Below are 15,939 nucleotides of genomic sequence, written 5' to 3' on the forward strand. Positions count from 1 at the left end.
AAACACTTTTCAAAAAAAACCCACTATAACATCAGCAGCAAAGCTGTTAAAACAAACAATTTTTGAAAGTATTCAAGTCTGTATGTTCTCATGGTTGCTGAATGATAGCACTTAAAATGGATCTACTGTCATCTACACCGTGGTGAGTTTAAAACATCCTCAGTAACTCCAGGATCAGTGTCAGTGAGTCACACTGACTCTGTCAGTAGTTCAGAACCTAGGAGAAAAGTGGATAAAGGACTATGATTTCTTTTAAAGACTCTCCTATTATTGCTGGAACTAGATCAGAGCCTGGTATAATATATTGCAAATTCTTTGATTTCTGCTTTCAAACTCTGGTGTTTCTGATAAAATTATACCTATTCTATTAAATATGTGCTGTACTGTAGTCCCTATAGACTATAATTTTTATGTTTCCCCATAAATAGGATCTGACATAATACGGAGCCAAAAGTGTTCTTTATCTTCCAGATCTTACACAAGCTACTGAGCTTACAGGTCAGGATTTGAAGGTGGTTTCAAAATCAGATATTGAAGAATAGAGCGAGCCAAGATTCATAATTGAAAGATAATGACTGAGGCATTCATCTGTGAAGTGTATACGTGTTTTCAATTAGTTGCAAATGCTCTTTACACAGTTCAATATATGAGGTAGCTTAGTCTGATGTCATGGTTTAACTCCAGCCATCAACCAAACCCCATGCACCCACTTACTCATTCCTCCACCAGTGGGACTGGGGAGAGAATTGGAAGGATAAAAGCTAGAAAACATTAAGGTTGAAACAAAGAAAAGTTAATAGGGAAAGCAAAAGCCATACACACAGGCAAAGCAAAACAAGGAATTAATTCATTGCTTCCTATGGTCAACCATCACTCCAAATGTGCCCCCCTTTTCTCTTTCTTCCCCGCACTTTATATACTAAGCATGATGTCATATGGTGTGGAATATCCCTTGGGTCAGTTAGGGTCAGCAGTCCTGGCTGCATCTCCTCCCTACCTCCTGTACACTCCCAACTTCCTTGTCAGCGTGGCAAAAAGCAGAAAAGGCCTTGGCTCTGTGTAAGCCCTGTGCAGCACCAACAAAAACATCTCTATATTATCAAATCTGTGTTCAGCACAGATCCAAAACATAGCCCCATACTAGCAAATGTGAAGAAGATTAACTCCACCTCAGCCAAAACCAGCAATCTAGGAAACCTGTACTACCTTTCAAAACAACAGAGATGCTCTTTAGGACAACTCAGACATTTTGAAACTGAGAAAAACACAGGAGCAGATAAAGTGAAAGGAAGAAAACTAGGATGATGGGGTAACAGAGAGGCATATTGAATCACAGAACCCATTTTGAGTACACACTGCTTTCTCAAAGAGTGGAACACCTTTACAAGACCAACTTTATATGCTCTGGATCAACACCTATACCTGTGTAAACCCATCCTGGCCACCAAGAAACAAGGGGTTTGCTGTTGTCATGTCTCGAAACAGAGAACCCTGAGAGAGTCAAAAACAAGTCCCCAGTTTTAGAAAATAAGACAGATGTGCAAAGGAAAAATAAATGCCATACCTGCTCTCTTCATAAAATGAGTTGTTTCCTGCTGTCAAGGAATTCCTCTTAGGCTCCCTTTTCTCTGTGTAGCTGTGTCTCAGCATTCACTCATGCTGTACATCATTTATCAGTTCCAGCACTGGGAGATAACCAGCATCTGTGGGATACGTAGTATGCTTTCCATGAAAGCTCTCCCTGTTACCTTTAACAATGTCAATTGTTCTACGTCCCCAGTGTTTTGCACTTGTCTTTGGTGGTTAGAAACAGCTTTCCCATATGCAGTGGGAAAGGGTTTTAAATAAATACTAGGCAGACAGCAAACATACTATATATAAGTTTTGCATGAAATTTATTTTAAACTGTAAGATGGTAGGTTTTAGCATTCTTTATGGGTTTCTTAATTAGTAGCCTACTTTATTAATTGTCAGAAGGTGCCTAAGGAAAGACCATTATTGTCCTATACTTTTCAGTCAATAAAAAGAGTCAGGCATTTCTGATTCAAGATATTGAATTCAAACTTGAAATCTCAGACCCAGGAGGCTCTCACATTGTAGATAAATTGCTGACAGCAATTCCATCCACGCTGCACTTTGGTAGAAGCAATTTTTTCCTTCAAAAATATCTACATAGTTTTGTGCCACAACATGATAGCTCCTCTGGTACAAACTACCCTATCTGCATGATTCAGTCCAATCTTCAGAAGTGCTGGGTATGAGGAAACTTCCTGATGCATAGAGAAGTCTGACTTATCTCTCACTATGATGTCCAAGCAAACTTTCTGTGGCTGCTGTGACAGTGAGAAAAACACCTGAGGCCTGTAAGAAGCAGACTGCCTCAGGATCTCTGTGGTCCCTGCTTGGAAGTTGTTTGCATTCAGAGCTGAGAAGATGGAATAATTTCTCAATTTCTGTTCTGGCCTTGACATTGGGAGTTTCTGGAGGTATCCTTCACATGGGAAATTACAAATCTACATTTTGGCAAACAAGGTCACAGAGGTGTTGTGCTCACCTTTTATCTTTTCAGTTACAATTGTGGAAGAGAGAGACCAACACTCAGTGGTAGGATCCCAAGACTCCTCAAATATACATACTTAAGTGAATGATTTGGATAATAAGACTAAAGCGTTATAATGAAATTCAAGCTAGGATGGTATCATAAAATTTGTGTTGAAGTGCCTAATTTAAGGGCTTATACTCTTACTTTTTTTTTTGAGCAACTTTCCTTTTCTCATTGACACTGTGGAGCTTATTATTTGCTTCATAAGTGAAATTACTGGGACCTGACATAGTGGTTGGGTTCACAGTTGCTCAAAGACACTTCTGCTGGAGAAGAAAACAGGGTTTTACTCTTTCTGTTAATTTGACAGTTTGGAAGTTGATGAGAAAGCAATACCAATGTTTTCAAGTCCAAGGAAGTTAGCTCTTTTTCTTTTATTTTGCTTCCAGTTTTAATATGTAAACAAAATACTTGATACAAATTTGTTCTTATGAGTTGATTTTGTTATTGCCTTGGACTTCAATAGCTTCTCTGCAATCACAAAAAGGCAGGTTGCCAAGGAGAACTGTTCTTCTGCTTAACTACAGGCTATTTATCATTCTTGCATTGTGTCTGTGTATATTTGCTGAAACATAGGTCCATCAGTCATCTGTCATGTTTGCTGCTAGATCTGGATTGTCCCCCCTTTCTTTTCTTTCCATGCACAAGGATGAAAAGTCATGGCAGTAGTCACTTTAGTCTTGCCTTGAGGTGTTGCCAGGGCACAACTGGGAAGTTCTGCAATCCAGTGCATTTTCCATGTCCTCCACTTTTGAGCTACATGCTTTTTCTAAAGTCTTGGCAGGTTAGTTAAGGTTTCAAGTCCATTTGAAATTTGATTTATTTCAGACACTGTCAAGTGTTTTATTAATACTAAGTGCAGTGGGAAACCATGTGATTATCACTTATATGATAAGATGAGATAGATAATAAAATAGACAAATAGATAGAGATTTATGCAGGGATAGGAGGAGATACGCCTTAGATGAGATGCTTACAATCACACCATTGTCATAGACATTAAGTGATTCTCATCTGCAGCATTACAAACCAATTGCGCACAAGCAGATTTTTGAGATCAGTGGTACAATTAAGATGTGGAATGCAAATCTAATTGTGAAAATATCTATATGCTTTCACCTGTCTGTCATATTTCTAAGTTTTATTGACGTTCATCAGCTTCAATTAATCCTGTGTGGCCCTAACACTGCTTCATAAGACACTGATTTTTTTGCATATTGAAATAACTTCTCTGACTTGATGGGTATTGATAGTAAAGAAGAGAACAGATGAGTATTAAGTGTATTCTCAGACATTGATATTATTCATGAAGACAGAAACATGTTTTTTGGGGTGGGTGTGTTTTCTTACAAAACACTCTTCGGTGTTCCGACATCTAACAATTACCGTGACCGGATTTTTTTACAATTCATTGTTTCTAAATGCAATACACATTGAATGCTTACTGAGTTTTAGTTTATGAGTGTGCTTGATATTCCACAGGACTCATCTGTGAAAAAAGAGAAAGAAAGAAAGAATAAAAAAAAGTTTTAATTAAGTTGAAAATTCTGGGTTTATTGTCAGTGAAGAACAGTCATCTAATTCCAGCATTTCTTGCATGGTTTTACAGACTTTTAGAATCACTACAATGGTAGGAGAGATTGAGAACATATGGTGGTGACATTTTGTATTATGTACATGCAGAGAATACAAAAAACTTCTTATGGTTCTGATCAGATTTTGTTTGGTCATGTGGGCATTTGCCATGCAATACCAATCTTTAGACTGGTATAAGAATTTTTAATGTTAATAAGAACAAGGGGAAAGCCTTTGGAGACACAATAATTACAATGCGTGCTTATTTACACTTGTCTTCCTTGATAATAAAATGGTTTAGAGATTACTCTGGCTTATTGCAGATTCAGAGTTCAGTTTGCTTCAAAAAATAACTGCCTTTGGATATGACTCATAAAGAATCTGAAACCTTGATTTACTCCCTTAGAAAATTTTCTTGGATACTTTGCCTGGAAAAATGATTTAGAAGTTATTCTTTTTTTCTGAAGACTGGTAGGCATTACTTTTATCCTTTACTGGTTGTAACCTGCAAGTTTTTTTTCTAAACTTAGACTTTGTGTGTGATGAATATATACTTCACATTTATATTATTGAGTAGGAATAATTTATTTTGTCCTTTAATATTATTCACCTGTACTCCAAAATATGTTTATATAATAGTAAATAACAGAACAGCACTCCTATACAGAATGAAGGATACTCATACACATGGAAAGGCCTTTGGAAGTTCACAGAAAAGGTGGACAAGATAGATATTGGGAGATGGGCAGTGAAGGACTTTCTGCAGATGCCAAGCCATGAAGATTGAAGTAGACACAGGTCCTTTAAATGCTAGTGTCCTGTTTTGATTTTTCCAAAAACTTTTAATAAATAGTCATAGGGATACTCAAGAAGTCAAAACTACCAGGTCACAGTATTTTAAATTTAGTTTGGAAGTAACATTCCTCAGCCATAAAGCACTACAATTTCTGAAGCAGTTTTGATTGGAGTCCTTGAACATAGAGAGGAAACCTGGCTTTTATTGCTATACCCAGGTTGACTCATGAGTAAAGCAAAAAAGGTTGAGAGACACTTGCATGAATACACAGCATCCCGTAAACTTTCTAACAGATACGAGATAATCAATTCACATGCCCTATAATTATTCATTTTTAAACTTAGACGATTAAGAAATAAGATTGAACATTGTCTGCTTGCCTGACCTTATCAGCATTAGTCTTAAGTTCTGAATAAGTTCAAAAGAGCATCATGACTCTATATAGCATATCCAGACTATGTGGGCTCAGCAAAGCAGTCTCATCAGACCAATAATTTTACATATTTCTCCAATTGTAGACTGAGTGCACTGCAGCTTTGCTCACTTACATTGACCTTCAGTCTCTGAGGCTCTTGCAGACAAGGGGGTAGAGGTACTACACTGACAGTAATGGATGAATGCCTACTTGCAGGTTGTTTTTGCTTCCCTTCTTATGACTCATCCCCAGTCTTGCTTTAATTTAGAAAATTGTAATAAGGTTTACTTTCTGTTAGGAGTCTTTTTCTTCTTTTCCTCTTTTTTTTTTAATGACTTCTTTGCAGAGTCTTTTGATAGAGTCATTTCTGATTCAGAATCTGTTAAAGTCTTTTGCTTTAAAAGAGTTTAAGTGGTAAAAGGCAAATGTTAAAAGAGTTTCACTGGAGAATCTTTCTCCATGTTTTTGCAAGTGAATGTCAGTTTCAATGATTTCATTTGAGTCACTATTGTAAAACTGAAACACTGGTAAAAAGTGGAAAGTATCTGTAACCAACCATCTAAACTGCATCATTGATGTTTCCTTATGTCTTTATCAGTAGTTTTAAAGAAAATTTTGATACCTAGAATCTTCCCTGTTGTTCATTATGACAGATGATGCATCTTTCTGTGTGGCAATTGCTGTAAGATAATGGTTTGTTGGTCTTCTTCACTGAAAAAAAAAAGTAAACAAAAAATAAAACAACCCCATAAGCCTTTTTTACCCTCTACAATGCCTCAATTGTTTCAAAGGATGTTGTCAGGTAACCATGCGGAAAGGTTCTGATCATTGAAGCTACAGTCTGTTTGGAATCTGGGTGTTGACATGAATACTTTAATATTTTCATTTTTATCATGAAAGTTACATTATTATTTGGCTGCTTATGGCCTTAAATTTTGATTTCTAGATGAAGGAGTTAATTCTTCTTTCCTTGGTTTTTTTGTTCAAACCCAAAATTGTACTCTGAAGCATTGAGAAAGAGAAAGTGAGTACAGCCTTAGCAAAACTAAGATATGATTTCCCTCACTTATTTCTTTATTAGAGACATCAATCTCTCTTGTCATGATTTTGTTACTATACATATAGAGCAAAAACTCTTTTTTATTCTGACTGATTTACTTTTTTTCTAGATTGAGGAAGCAGCAAAAGATAAATTGTAACATGCTGCTTCCCAATTGAAACACTAAATGGGAGCTGTTTCAACAGGGAACATGCCATGCTTAAAGGCACAGTGAACACTCAACACTTGTTTTCTTGTGCTATTTATAAATGTCTCACTGTTTGGTTTTTTTTTCAATCTCATTTAGTTTATTATACAGTATATAAAGAATTATCACAATCTTCCATTTTGCATAACATATTGCATGTGAGACCTTCAGCTACAGCCAGTATAAACACAGTGATAAACTAAGGAGCAGCCAACGGTTATCATAGATAACGCTGCCTTGGACATAGATATGATGTCTTGAGAATAATTATGGTTTCATTCTGAGCAGTCTGGCTCTAGTCTTTCTGTCTTTTCTCTGGATTTAGGAGCTCACAGATCTTTGTTCTGTCACATTCAGACATCCCAGGGTACTCAGGTGCTGCTGCTACATCATGCTGATGCAAAATAAGGGCTTCTTGGAAAGTCCCACCTTATGGCCCGTTGATTCCAGCTTGCTCTTTTCCACCTTTCTCACCAAGGGACCACTACGATGGCTCTTAAAATTTTAGAAATTAACTGTAATTATGTATGAATCCATGCATGCAGTAGCAAATATGATAAAATAGTTAATCCTTCTCAACATCTGAATCTGTCCATTAAATACTTGCATATGAAAAGACTATTTTAAAGGTTTTTCTAGCTCCTTTTATAGTGATTAATGGATTATGCTTTTTGACTGCTATAGGTAAGTTTACTCATATACTTAAAATTCAAAGGTAGTATTAGCACAGTGCATCTTACACAGTAAGTACTTGCACCAAATTCTTCATATTTTTCCTTCTTCCTAGTTTATCCCAAGTATAAAAAGCTACTTTAAACTCTAACTATACTTCAGCCAATACTGCAGTAAAAAAAGGGGGGGGATTAATGAGCAATTTCATTTTAGTCTGATTTAAAAAATGCATAATCTCTAAATTTCTGAGGGTTTTTACTTTGCAGAGTTATTTTTCAGAGTAGCATGTTCAGACTAAACATAGAAATTTTCTCCTAGAAAAAAATTAAAGAAATTTCAATGTGAGAGCTAACAATTCTGGTTTGTCCAGATTAAAATAGGCAAATGATATTTATTTTTTAATACAGAAAATTTTACCTTATTTCATAGTAATGATAATAGAATTAGTGATCAGGACAGTGTGGATTGTCTCTGAGAATTCATCACTCCAGCACTTTCAGTTGTGATTTTTCCATGCTAAATAACTAACACTTCAACACTCAGTTAAATTTCCAGATATACTGAGCAAAACACACAGAGGCACACACATAACCACACAAATCTGTAGCCTGTTTATTACTTAGAAAAAGAAATATGTATTGCTCCTCTCAGCCAGCATCTCAGGATATGTCAAGGTGAATGTATTACTCTGGCATAGACAAATACAAGAATTTTAGTCAAAAAATATTTCAAGACTGGTCTTCCAAAACAATTAAAGATGCTAGCTTTCAGAAAGGAGTATATAACTTTCAATTACCTTAAAATCTACAGCTTAAGATACTTTACTACCTAAGGAAAGTGTTAAATTTAGAACAAAATTGTGAAAATCTTCTTGTCCTAATTCTATAAAATGCCATGCTTCCAGTTAGCAGTTAAACTTAAAAAAAAAGTTTTTTACATGCTTGTTCTTTACATGCTTTAAACTTCTACTTTTTTTTTACTACCTTTTTAACTTTTCCTCATCATACAGATCACTGTTTGATGTCCGAAGTTCTCAGAAGACATCAGTTTTTCATAATATCTCCCCCATACTGTGAACATTCAGTGTTTCAAACTCTGTGTAAATAATTGCAAAAGTCCCTGGATTGAGATCTGGAGAGGACCAGGTTCCCCTACTGCTGTCGGCATGAGGATCTCAGTTCATTACCAAACATCCAAGAGGGATATGAAGAGAACTAACAAAATGCCAAGTTGCTTCCTGTGATATTTAATGTCATATTCAAAGGGCAGCAGATTTCTTGTCTGCATATGAACCATGGTGAAGCTGCTAGAGAAAGCAGATATTAACATTCAAACTTCATATTGATCCAGACACCTGTCAGTCACCCTGCACATTCTTTGTTTTTTGCTGTGTCTTTGCTAGGTTTGCTCATGTTAATCCTTTAGACTAATAATAAATAGAAAAAATCTCTAACCCTTCCTAATCCACTATACTACATGTATTAAGGTATTCTTTACAAAATAACAATATCTTACTAATTTGAAAGTCTTCTGAAAGACCTAAAAACATGACCACTGTAAAGTTTTCATTTCAACCTGAAGTTTTCATTATAGTTATTTTTCTCATTGATTTCTGGTTTAGGGGATTTTTTTTGATTGAAGTTTATTTTTGTATTAGATTATCTTATTCCCTGTAAATTCAAATGGTGGAAACCATTGCTAAACCATTATCAGAGTTAAGCAATATTTTTTATACTGCTTTGGAATTTCACCACTTTTTATTTTTAGGTTTCCTCATTTTGTAACACAAATTTGATCACGGACATCTTTTCAAGAATTGATACAACGCTGCTATGATCAAAATCCAAGAAAGGACCTTTGTTGCTATAAACTGAAAAAAAAAAAAATACTCATGTACACTAAAACTTTGCAGAGCCCCCTAACGAAGGTGAAGGTAGCCTGATTCTGAGGTTGTAAATACTTTGCATGGAATAGGAATGTTCAGAGAGAGTAGCTACAACATATTGTGCGGTACTCTGGTTTTCCTACAGAACACATTTTTTTCATTTAACTTTGTTTTGCTGTATACCTTTCCCTTTCCTTTGTCTTTTCCTTTGATTAATGTCAATGCATTTGCAACCTCATTTATCCTGGTTATTAGTCATCACTTGGAGCAGTGGAAGACAGAGACATATCAAGCAAGGTAGCTTGGTGCCCAGCTGTTGGTATAGTCTATAAATAATGCTGTTAGACTACCTAGACACCCCAGTCATTTGTATTGATTTCACAGAACGGAATAAATGTGCTTAAAAAGATGGTCATAAACCAAAAGTGTAGTATAACACACTGTGGTTATTTTATACAGTTAATGCAAAATTCTTCGAGTCTACATGAAGAAGTACAGTTTATCTCCAAGCTATGACACTGTCTAGTCCTCTTCTAATCTATGTCCCTGTTGGAGAACATTCATGAGTAACGTAAGTATTAGTCCCTCATTTTAGAGGTTTAGAGGAATTGAATGACTTCCCTAAATCATAAAAGGCTAAGACAGAGCACAAAATAGAACTTATCCTTTCTATTTTAATTTACTACATTTTTTTTTTTTTAACTAAAATGTTGTTAACTGGGGGGAGGAGTGGGAAGTTCTTGCAAATTAGACAATATCCCTTCATGAAGATACATTTTCTTCAACTTTTTTTCAGATTCTATTATAAATTATAGAAAATGAGGCTGGGTGCATAGTTGAAGATATTTGCACTTTTTAAGAATAAGGGTTTTGACCTCAATTCTAAAACTCTTAGAGCATAAATTATCTTGCAAAAATAGTATTCTATTTGATCTAATTTTATTTCCTTGCAGTTTACAAGTGTTGTCACTTCATGTATCCACACACCCCTACACCAGTTCCATGTGTTAGAAGTCACTAAGAAGTGTAATTGTCTCACAGTAGCTTGTACTATTAATATTTTCCCATATTTCCAGAAAGATTTCCACATCACTGTTTTTTTGGTTTGGTTGTTTTTTTTGGTTTTTGGGTTTGTTTTTTTTTTTTTGCTTTAGGAGCATGCAAGGTCATCCATAGCTGTTTTGCAACTTACTGTGCCACATATTCTAAAGTTCTTTCCTTTCTCTCAGCTTCTTAAACTTGGGATCTTTGCTTGCTAAATGAAAAATGCCTCATTTTTCTAGCATTGCTTACACATTGGTTCTGCACCTAAGACTCAAAAATGAAGTAGAGAAGAAAACAAACTTGTTTTCAGTTCTGGATGATGTTATTTTCTGGTCATTCTGTTTTGTGACAGCAAATGAGGCTGACATCACTTCCAGTAAAAGAACTTATAATTCTGATTTTCTGTACAAGTAATTGTGGTTGCATAGACAGAGTCTGGTTCTGGAAATTAAAGGCTTGAAAGAAAGCATTGTTTTTTGATGTTTATGAATCTTTTGTCTAATAGTACTTTTTCATCTTCAATAACTTTTTAAAAAATATTCTAAAACATCTTCAAGTAAAAAGAGATGCTTTAAAATATTTTTCATATCGTTTCTGCTAATTCTCTTTGTGAAAGAAAAACAAGTTGGTTATTTCTTTAATTGTATTTGATTTCTGCTGTTAGGAGGAAGAAGTGGAGTATATATGTGTTTTCTGTGCTGCAAAGCAGATTTTGTGGCCTCCTGTGGATTTCCCTGCTTAGAAAAATAGGTTGTGTTTTGGTTTTGATTTTTATTATTATTATTCCTGAGTCCGTTCTTATTTTCTAGTGTTGCTATTTTTCATCTGCAATTCTGAAGCAGTGGCAGATTGCTTTTCTGGGTTAGATAATATAATCAAATAGATCAGTGTCTTAAGGAATACTATCATCTCAAAAATTATTTCTGTTTGAAAACATTGTGCTTGCTCTTGTTATAACTTACAAGAAACGGACCATATTTCTATAAAGAAAGGTGATGGGAGGATAATCTAATTTCTTTCAGTGTGTTTACTATATGCATTTCATAACATTTTATCTGCAGTCAGTTTTAGTTTCTTGTGTAATATCTGCTAGATAGACTCTCCTGTTTCTTTGTTATAGGCAGGAATACTTTCTTAGTTGAAAATCATCACCCTAAAATCGCAAGAGGTGCAGGAGAGATTAACTACCATACACAGTACCTGAAATTAATTTTATATATATTTTTCAATAACTATGTTTTAGATTGAGAGTGGTTTGTCAAATAAAATAGTATTTTTGGAATTTTCAATAAGAATAAATTATTCTGTATTTCTTCCATACATTAACAAATCATGCATTTTTCAGGCTTTAATTATTTAGATTATTTAATTTTTTTCTTCATTTGAAGCAACATCATTCTATATATATTTGAATGTGTATTATTTAGTTATGTATAATTGCACATACACTTTCTTAATCAATCTTGAGATGGAATTTCTATAGACATATGCATTTTAATATGCAATGTTCAAGTTTATACTTGCTTAAGGTGTGGTTCAAAATCAAGGCATATTTGTACACATAAAATTCTGTTACTAAAACCTATTACTCCTTCACAGTGAATCTAAATCCAAATAATTTCAATAAAAATTTCTAAATGGTTGTGTCACAATGACCAAAGAAAATACTTCTGTTACTTCCTCTTTTTTTGATCAAAAATTTTTCCAGTTCTCAATTTTTCTGATTACTTACTGTATTTCAGCTGGAATAACATTTTAAAATAAAAGTACTGGAAAATATACAATGAAAATAAAGTGAAACAAAAACTTGTATTGTTTCTTCTATCAAGATACCTATAGTTTTTGGTTAAAACTTCCTATTTTGTTTATATGGAATCGAAATTAGGAGTTTGGTAGTATTAAACATTTAAAGAAAGTCACTGAATTTAAATATACAAGTTCAAGAAAATGTATATTTTGTTCATAATTTTTACACAAACAGTGGAAAACTGAAACACTAGGGAAATGAGGAGAACTGTGGTTCCATTATTATTCACTTTAAATGAATTACTTATAAAACATAGGATACACTTTCAATCTCAAGCCCAAAACAATGTAGCTTGTAATGTCTATGACACCAATAAAACTGCAGAACAGAAAAGCCTCTAACTTTGCTTGCCTTGTACATTGATAAGGAAAAATAGGTTTTCTCTTAGAAAACCATGACACATAAGATTATGCAGTAAGCAGTACGAGCACAGAAATTCCAACATTTCTGAAATAAAATTTCTATTGAGACATAAGTACTCTACACATATCGTATCTATATAATTTATCATTAGTACAATATATTTATATTATATTGTATATTAAAGATCATAAATATGGTCTGAAGACCACACAGCTGGAAGGAAATAAAATAGGTTGAGTGGTGCAAGGATAAAAACAGGGTCATTCATGTGTATATGAAACTGTGGCAGACTAAGTTTTGCATCTATTTCATTCTTCATCCGTAAGAACAGTTCACATGCCACTCATTAAGAAGTTGTTTCATCCAAAACACAATTCAAAAGTTTATTTTTTTAACTTGATCTTCTTAAACTTAGACAATTCTGTGGTTTTTAAGTTTGCTGTTTGTTTTACTTTTTTTTAATTGGTTCGGTTTGTTATTTTTAATTTCTTGAATTCAAGTCTGTAGAGCAGAAGGACAGCCTTTGAAATAAACTATAAGAGTCATCATTCAGACCATATATCTAATCATACTGGTGGTTCAACTTCCCTTCTTAGCCAGGGTTAGGTGTGATTTCACTAGAATTATTTTAAAAAGGTTTCTTGGAAAATACTGTAATAAGTTCTGCTTGGATTCCCACTTTCATATCCTAGTTTCATATCGGAAATATAATTAAACTATAAACATATATATTCAACAATCGTTAGTTTTTAATTTAAAGTTCAATTCTTAATCCAATAGGATGAAGTTTAATCTTAAATAGCCTCAAGTTAGGTTTAACACTATAACCCTATTATAATCAAGGGGGTTTTTATGTTCTATAGTAGCTATTAAATTACTAATAGCTATTAAATTACTAATGTAATGTCCCTTTAAAAAATGACTATTTTTTCCTAAATTCTGTAAGGAAGTTTTAAAATACCACAAAATATTTTCTAGTTTGAATTTTACATTTGTATTTGGTTCCAAGAGTTTCTCTCTTCTAGTGATATACCATTTATATTATTAAACTACACTGCATCTATATTTCTTCTACCTAGAACAGACTGAATTCAATCAACATTACAATTATAAAGGAAGCATTTTGAAGATTTTCATAGCATTTGGTTTTAAAAAGGGAAACCTGGATTTTTTTTGTTGTTGTTGGTGTTCTAAACCTTTATTTTTTTTTTTTGTTGAAACTAGAAATTATATAAAAAAAGTATGTAATCAACTTATTCTTGCTTAAAAATGAAACAACTCTCTTCGTAACTTTCCCTTTTGGTTTAGAAAATATTGTAAGCAATCCTGACTCTGCAAATATTCTTAAGATTCATGAGAAGGGAAGATGAAGAAAATACTTATTCATGTGCCCTGTAGAAGTAAATTATATCATCTGGGTAAATTCTTTCAATAACTTAAAATATATGTTTTAAGTGAACAGATTTCCATAGCTGCTCATGGATTGTAAATGATGTGAGCAACAAATTCTGCTATGAGTTTAAAGAGAAATATGTGAAGTTTGGCAGATGAAGGTGGACAATGAAACAAGTACTTAAATGGAGGCAATTATCATAATTTTTTATTTGACGGTATAAGGAAAGTCATATATCATGCTTTCCTTTTATATTACTCTCCCACACTTTTCCCATGATCTTTGAGTTATAAAGGAATTTTTGGTCAGTGCTCAGTTGATTCTTGAATCACGGCACTACTGACATTTTGTGAAACAATGATTTGTCAGCTCGGATTTCTAATCATGCAAAAACAGAAATAAGTTTCATGGGATACGAGTGCTTTATGGATTTTGATCTACAATCTTCAATATTTTAAAAGGGTGATTTCTTGGAATTTCAACTGAAAAAAAAAGAAAGGAACCAGTGGAGATGTAAATATTCTTTTTTCTCTTTTCTCTGCTGCATTGTCTCAGATGTAGTAGGTTTTCCTTAGTTTTCAAAAATGCTGCTTTTCAAGTAACTCTGCAGTAAAAACACCAAACCAAACCAAACCAATACAACCATTCCCCACCTCCCTAAAAAAACATTTATATAACAAATACAAGCATTTATAAATACACGTGAAAGTCCTAAATTAATGAAAGAATTTTTTTGGCATTAGAGGGGAAGGATAGCATGTCACAGTCTAAGAAATACAAGTCTTTTATTTTTGAAAGAAAAACTATATAGAAAGACTAGATCTTCAGTAGCTAACTACATGTAAGCTACCTCCTTACCTGGCCTATGTTAGGAATATGCATTATACTCAAGTGATATTTTGAGCATCTAAGAATGTTGAGACATATTTAAGCTAGTTCAAACTAGAAACATTGGCCCCATTCAAAGTTATCTCCCCCTGTATTGTACACAAACAGGAGCAAACTTGCAATTCTGGACAACATTCCAAAAGAAAGTCCTGCTCTCTTGCTTACAAACTTAGAAACAGTTTACACAGGTTTTTATTCAGAATAATCATTCTCTCACTCATGACAGTAATGTATAAACGTAATTAAATACATTTTTAGTAGCACATACATTTCCAAACACTGAAAAGTTCCCTAGAATGAACAGTCCTGGTTTTATCTGTTTTAAGTTTAATCACACTGATTAAGAAATATAATTCACTGCTGTAATTACAGCACAACAAATTCTCTGTGGGCTTTTCATTGGTTTTAATTTGGTTATAAACACCCATTGATTTTTTACGCAACCCCTGTGGAATTTGAGAGGTGCAGTAGGGGTAGGAGAGTCTTCATAGCAGTGCAGAAGAGGTATGATTCTTGTATGCTTTATAGTAGAATAAGGAACCCTGTTGAAGAGGGTTACCTATCTGCAGATATGCTCAAATACCTGGTCAAAGGGTTCTGCAGATTTTTAAAGATAAAAAATACCAACAAACATAGAGCAAGGTGAACCGTAAATGAATCCAAGATGATCTAAATTCAAGCATTTTGGTAGTTTTCTGAAGTCTGAGGTTCCAGCTAGTCAAAAGCAATAATATCACCTAGGATTTTCTCCTTTAAACACAGAAAACAAAAAGGTCAAATGTCATGCCAAAGTATTTACTGTGAATGAACTTCAGAAAATGTAAGCTTATGATTGCAAATACAGCTCCAGCTCTTTCTTATTTAAATGAATTTTACTCCTGACACTTTTAGAATACAGCTAATGGGAGTGGAGCTGTCAAACAGTTTTTAGTGATCAGAACTTTTTCAGAGGTTTTCCTGAAAAAGTCATTCACTTACTGCTGCTAGAAAACAACCTGGCATCTAAGCAACATTTCTACTTATTTGAACATCTCAGCTATCTAAACATACAGAATGATCACAGCCAGTAGTCTCTCATAAGTCAAAGCATTTTTTCCCCGTGATCTTTAATTTACTCATACAGCATCTTGCAATGCTTTTTTGTGGAACAGAAGACTTATATTTCAGAAAACTTATATTTCAGTGCTTTCTAATGTATGAGAGGATAAAGATATGTGAAAATAAGATTATTTATTTCATGAGAATGATAAGA

The sequence above is a fragment of the Manacus vitellinus genome, unplaced genomic scaffold (assembly GCF_001715985.3).
Source record: "Manacus vitellinus isolate BGI_N305 unplaced genomic scaffold, ASM171598v3 scaffold_1_pilon, whole genome shotgun sequence".
NCBI lineage: Eukaryota > Metazoa > Chordata > Aves > Passeriformes > Pipridae > Manacus > Manacus vitellinus.